This window comes from Gorilla gorilla, chromosome 1 (genome assembly GCF_029281585.2).
Source record: "Gorilla gorilla gorilla isolate KB3781 chromosome 1, NHGRI_mGorGor1-v2.1_pri, whole genome shotgun sequence".
NCBI classification, from domain to species: Eukaryota; Metazoa; Chordata; class Mammalia; order Primates; family Hominidae; genus Gorilla; species Gorilla gorilla.
The window spans coordinates 163,199,238-163,205,237 of NC_073224.2; the positions used below are offsets into that span (position 1 = coordinate 163,199,238).

General features: G+C 36.8%; 1 non-coding gene across 1 annotated transcript; it reads right to left on the reverse strand.

The window, feature by feature from the left end:
* Positions 1–4,440: 4,440 nt before the first annotated feature.
* Positions 4,441–4,542, reverse strand: LOC115932198 (U6 spliceosomal RNA). Its single transcript, XR_004068520.2, has one exon. It is a non-coding gene; the product is annotated as a U6 spliceosomal RNA (small nuclear RNA).
* Positions 4,543–6,000: the final 1,458 nt, after the last annotated feature.

Consider the following 6,000-nt stretch of genomic DNA (forward strand, 5'->3'; position numbering starts at 1 on the left):
GTGATTATGAAAAATTTCATTGAAAGATTTACTTTATGCTGGCTACTGTGCTAGGAATTTTCCACACATTTTCTCATTTAATCCTTAAAATCTCCATTTTAAAAAGCATTATTTTTCATTTTTAAAATGTAGATGCTGAGGCTTAGAGGTTGAGTAACTCGCCCAAGACCATCTCACTAATAAGTGGAAAAGTCAGAATTTGAAAACAGATTCATCTGAATTAAAAAGAAAGAAAGAAAGAAAGAAAGAAAGAAAGGAAGAAAGGAAGAAAAAAAAATCCACCCAAGGAGGAGCTATGAAGCGCACTGTATTTCAGCAGCTTTCTGACTGCAGTGTGGGGATGGTTCTCTGGTCCCTGGTTTCCAGGCCCACTGGAAAGGCAGGTGTGAGCACATGGCCATAATTCCTGTGCAAGATGCTGTCATTTCAGCTGGGGTATGTTGATGTAGTGATGAGGACAAAGAGAAGCAGGGAGACTGTGAACATATTTAGAACATAAAATTTGAGGAATTTTGGGATAGATTAGATGGAGGACGTTAGGCAAGGGAAGACTCGCTGGCAACTTTCTAGTACCTGGTTGGTTGCCTGGGTATATCGGGGCATCATTCACTAAATAGGAAATTCTAGAAAGGGAACAGGAATTGGCAAAAAGATAATGAGTTCAGTTAGGGGGATGTACTTAAGAGTGTCTAAGTAGAACTTCTAGTAGACATTTGTATACATGAGCCTGGAATTCAGAGGGAATGACTTAAATCTTCTATTTTTGTGCTGTATGATTATTTGATTTAAAATTCTTTTTAGTTAGTAAAAGTTTTTCACTTAATAATTAGGGGAAATCAAGGGAGTGTCTATTAGTGAATCAGAGCCTCTTAGAGAAACCTGTTCCATATTATCCTGCTAAATGCTTGGGTGAGATTTTCCTCTTTATTGCATTTTTCCATTGCTAAAATCATTCTGCATCATTAACTTTAATGTATTGCATGTTGCTTATTGTCTGGAAACAAATAGCTGATTGTGTCACCTCTAGTTCTGTAGTATCAAACTTACCTTGGTTGTGAGATGAACGATCCACCTCCATCAATTATTGCCAATTGTCTCTTTGAAAATATATGCCATAGTATCTATTTTTCTTCTACATCATCTTCTAATTTCAAAGAATTATCATTTTTTCCTTTAATTAAACATTTGGCCCTTCAATATTGCCTTGTTTATAATCCTGGGCACAAATGAAAATACCATGATTAAATAAATCTTAGGAGTCCCAGCTCAGATTATCTCAACAAGGAAATTGTAAAATGCTCTAAGACAAAAAGAAATAGAGGATGGTAATGAGAGATAAAAAGCATTATCTCACTGAACAAAGGAAAGAAGACATGAAAGCCAAAATGGGCTGACTACAGATCTTCTGACCTTAAGCTGAGTGTTTGGTGTGGCTTCCTTCATGGAATGGATGGTTGCAATGAATTTTGGTCTCCCAGCATTTGAGCATTCTTCATATGTTTGTGAGTCCCCCACCCTCCATTACATTATAAAGAGCTGGCTCCTACTAGAGAAGCTGAAAACATCACAGTCGTTCGCCTAGACCCTGGGAGCTTAAGAGTGGGCACGTGACCCAGACCTTGGCAATGAGGGATAGCCACTCCATGCTCAAAGCTGGATGCTGATAACATGGAAAAGGAAGGACTGCATGGACTCTTTTCTGGTGAGAATGGCAGCAGCAACACTGAGTTTTCTGAGGCAGTAGAAAGTGGCTCTGGGGAACGAATATGTGCCTACTGCCCATGAGTTGGAAGTACACATCGTGGACTTTGCGTCCAGCTCTTGCTGCAGTTGTGTCTTCATCAGACCAGCTCTGCTGTATGTGATTTTGGACACTGCTTTTGTTTGCCAAGCTTCCATACCTGGCCCTTCTAGAGCTTTTGTAAGACACCCAATATCCTTTTATTAAAACTATTCTCTGCTCACATTAGCTAAAGATGTTGTCTTTTGCTTGCAACTGAGTGATCCATCCTAATTCCATGTGATACACTAAATTTTAAGGATCTCAAATCTCTGTCCTCCTATAGCTCCTCTCCGAGAATGTCATTAGAATGAATTTCACTTTGCCTTGTATTATAGTTACATATTTTGTTAAAAAGCAGATTTTTGAGTGCAGAGACTGTATTTTATTCATTTCTATCCTCTGCTAATGCCTCATTTCAAATGCTTTGCACATGGTAAAAGTTATATATGAAATTGACTCAAGCAGGAGGTAAATATACCTTTAGAGCTGCATGGGCTAAACCAATCCCTGGTAGTGGACTGTGCAACTCTGAAAAACCCTGGAAAGAACAGGTGTCCTCTCACAATCAAGACTTAGGCAGTATCATGTTCCTTCTGAGGCTTTGTCTGTTAGGTCTAGGAGACTGGTCAGTAATAGCCAGAGTGATGGTGGCAATCCCTCCTCTAAGAATCCCCCATCAGAGTCCATTCACTGAACAATAATAGTTTGCATCACAGTGCCTATTGGGTCTTCTGGTGAGTTATGATAGTGGACCCAATGTGATTCCTCTTTTCAGCCAAATGGACAGAACTTCTTTCCTTGTTAAGAAAGAAAGAAAAAAGTAGTCCCTAGAACCAGCAACACTTTGACTTATTTCTGTGAATCTCTTTTCTTTTATGTACATGCAAAACAAACAAACAAACCCTGTGTTTAGTTTGCATCTATTTCTTAAACATACATGCCCACCGGCCTAATTTTACATAATGCTTATTGGACATGTGTGTAATATGGTTCCTGCAGTCATATTTCACTGCTATTTGGCAGGACCCTAGTGATCATATCTCTATTAAGTTATAATCAAGAAACCTGAAACTGACCATAGATATAACTTGTGAGATACACCTCATGAATTAGCTTGAGTTGTATCTATGGCTAGATATAACTTGAGATAGGTGGTAAATGGGGAAAAAATGCAATTCATGTTGACCATAGATATAACTCATGCTAATGCAAGAAGTTAATTACTGGTATTAGCATGTACTTTCTTCTCAGTTTTAGTTGCGGTCTTGATGCCTTGCCTGCACAGAGGTCTAAAGGAGTATGTGAATTTCACTTCCACTCTTCCTCTTACCTGTATATTATGACTTAGCAAAGGGTATTATATAATATATTTGTCCACTACAGTGATTGCTATTTCTTTTGGTGGAGATATAAATTTATCTTTAAAAAACTGTAAGGACTTTTGTAATTTCTCTGTCTCTCATAGCCCTATTGTTAAGTGCAAATTTGCCTTCATCTAACTAGGGTCTTCAGTATAGTGTTTAAGATTATAGTATAGTGTAGTAATTAAAATATAGCCCCTAATATCAGACTGCTAGTGATCAAATTCCAGCTTTACCATTGAATAGTTTTCAATTGTTAATCACCCCTTGATGTCTTGATCTGTGAAAAGAGTATAATGACCTATCTCAGTGCTGTGAGGAGTAAGTTAATTTTCACATAAGGAGACTTAGAACAGAGCATGGTTCGTAATAAGACCTTAATCAGTGTTACCTATTATTGTCCAATTTTCCTTTTGTTTATCCTATTTGCAACTGAAAATATAACGCCATTCATTAGGTTTTCTAAAACTACAGCCATTGGAATTTACAAGAAGCCAAAACACTAACATTCAAGAATTAAACCTCTTAGCATACATAATAGATCTAGAAGAGGTTAACTGACAAATTCATTTTTAAAACTTAGTAAATACATCAATCATTATTAATTACCTTCTATGCCATTAAAACATTGTTTCATAGATGAATAGATTTTTGTCAATTTAGGTGCTAGTTTTTTGTAGATCATAAACATATGACTCAAAGTGAAATCATGCCATTTTAGATATTTTAGACTTGGAAGGGGTCTTAGATAGTAGCTGTTCTCATTTTCTGCCTGAAAAGGAAACCCATTTGCCCAAGGTCTCACAATACTTAGGAGTCACAAGCCCCATAAGACCCATATTTTGAGTAGCAGCAGGACTGACTAGAAGGAAGGGAGTTTGCTCTCTTGGACTGTAAAATTCTATTAACTTACAGGACACACACAAATACAAAGATTTAGTCTGCAAGGAAGCAGTATATAAAAATAGACAAAGTTAGATTTCTATTCAAAATATTTCTTACAAAGTAATATTCATATTATAAGGGAAAAATTCATTTATATAACTGAATTTCACAGGTAACTAACAATTTAATCTTAAGAGTTTATTATTCTTGTTATTCAGGTCTCAGGTCAACTGTCACTGCCTCAGAGAGGCCTTCCCTAACCATCCTAGCTAAAGAGGTCCCTCCTTTAGTCACTCTTTCCCCTTATAACTTTTTTATTTTCTTCATATTTTATACCAAAAATTATATTCTCTGTCTCTCCCCTGCCTCCCCTTACTAGAATGTAAATTCCATGAGGATATAAGGCATTTTGATTTAATGGAACACTTCATGAATTTGCGTGTCATCCACGTGCAAGGGCCATGCTAATCTTCTCTGAATCATTCCAGTTTAGTACATGTGCTGCCAAAGCAAGCATGACGTTTTGTTTAATATTATATTTGTGTGGGTTAGAATCATGCATAATAGTCTCTCAGTAAATATACATTCATTTGATCAAATGAATACATGAAGGCCTTGGTAAAGAAGCTTGATTTAACTTTGAGATCCTAATAAGGATAGTTGAAGAATTTTGTGCAGCAGAGTAATATGATTTTATTTACATGTTGGAAGGACACTCTGGCAGCATTGTGTGCATAACATCTCTAGTGGCAATCAGAAAATTAAATTTAGTTTTGGACTTCATTTGACAGCATTAGCAAATGTCATTTGGAGAAAAGAAAGGCATGGGATTTTAAAAATAATTGGAAATCAGAAGAATAAAATAAGGAAGCAGAAAGAAGGAAGAGGAAGAAGAGGAGAAAGAGAAGAAGAGGAAAAAAAGATACAAATTAAAGGTTTGTGAAAACAAATGCCTAGGAAAGTCAATTCTAGACAACCAAGCAGATACATCTTAATGAGAGGGAGAGACTTGGAGAGGCAGCAAAGGTTAAATGGACTAGAAGAATTTCCTGGCACAAGTTTTGGGTTATGAGATGCTCTATCTCTGGATATCAATTTGGATCCTTACAATATTATTTTCAGAGCTACTTCACCATGTTTTCACCTGTGGTTTTCATGAAATTTTGTGCTGACATATGGACTTAGTGATCCAGAAAGTTGCCTGTGCCATGGGAACTCTCAAAGGTCATATACAAGCACCAAGCAAACTGCGGGTGGGATTGGGTAGAGGTGCTAATGAACTGAGCTGACTTTCTGTGTATTTTAGTATAATAATGGTGGCTGTTCACCCCAGCAGAAAGTAACAGGAACTCTTAGCATGCTGAATTTAATTCTAGAATCTCAGGTGGTAAAAAGAAGAGGTCACACAATTAACTCTCAGTTAATAGAGGAAGAACAGTGTCATGAATCAAAGATTATTTAAAAATTGCTTATAAAAATGGGACTTTGGAATGCACTCTTTGACTTCTTTGGCAGAGGATTTACATCTTATTTGCTTTGCTTAAGCTAATAGTACAATTAGTTTGTAGTCCTTCTGCATTTGGAAGATATTTGGCAGCAGTTGGATGAAAGGAGAGTAGGAGAAAAGGAAAGACAAGTATATGGGAAGAGAGAAGGAGCAGAGAAACATGTTGGCTGGCTGGAAAGTCAGGCCAGGGTAAAAGCTTGCCACGTGTAACCTGTATGGTGTAAACTCATACATGCACAATGAAAAATTATATAATTAAAGGCACCAAGCCTGATGGAATCAGCATTCAATAAATATTTGTTGAATGAATAAAAAGATTTTTTCTTTGCATTTGAAGGAAGGATTTCTTATCTTATTGGAAATCTGCAAATGGTTTCTTCAGCATTTTTATTGGATGCTGTCTTGGGAAGAAGGCACAGAGATCCTCTTCCCATGCTTTTTACCTTCCTCTCGTTACTCTTCAG